Below are 831 nucleotides of genomic sequence, written 5' to 3'. Positions count from 1 at the left end.
CGGGCGGCGGGTCGATGCCCTCCCGGCGGCGCGCCTGCCGACGCCGATAAACCTCGGCGTCGACCACCGCCTGGAGTTCGAACGGCACGACCCGCGCCAGGACGACCGCCGCCTCGAGGGACAGGGTGCGGTATCCGCGGGCGATCCTGACGGCCATGCGGCGCTGGACGCTGCGCAGCAGTTGCCAGCCGCGTCGGCAGGTCGTCAAGTTGGGCGCCCATACGGGAGACCCGTAGAGCGCCATCGCCCGCACCACACCCGTGTAAAGGCGGCGGCGCCCTCCCCCGGACCCCCGAGGTTGGGCAAAAGACCACCCAGTAGGGTCGTCACGCCCTCGATCCGGGGGACGAGGCGGCCGAAGTGGCCCTCCCATCTACACCGGCCGTCCAGCTCGAGGCCGAGGTACTTCAACCTCTCCCCGACCCGGACGGCCGTATCCCCGACCCGAATACAGGGCTGGGGCGCTCGCTGCGACAGAGGCAGTCCGTGAAATAGGACCACCTCCGTCTTCGGCGGCGATACACGCAGCCCCAACCCCTGGATCCCTCTGGCCAACGTGGCCACCGCCACCTCGACCAGACGGCCGACCCTGGTTACGTCCCTCCCCAGCCCGATGACGAGCGTGTCGTCGGCGTAGCACACGACACGCACACCGGGGGGGAGGTGCCCGCGCAGCGCCGAGTCGAACCCCAGGTTCCACAGCAGTGGGCCCTACACGGACCCCTGGGGAACTCCTCGGCAGACCCTCCGGCTCACGAGAGCACCCCCTTGACAGTGGTACTCTATCGACCGGTCCGTCAGGTAGTTCCGTAGGACGGCCCCCAGATACGG

This window comes from Dufourea novaeangliae, unplaced genomic scaffold (assembly GCF_001272555.1).
Source record: "Dufourea novaeangliae isolate 0120121106 unplaced genomic scaffold, ASM127255v1 scaffold77, whole genome shotgun sequence".
Taxonomy (NCBI): Eukaryota; Metazoa; Arthropoda; class Insecta; order Hymenoptera; family Halictidae; genus Dufourea; species Dufourea novaeangliae.
This window is presented reverse-complemented; position numbering follows the sequence as displayed.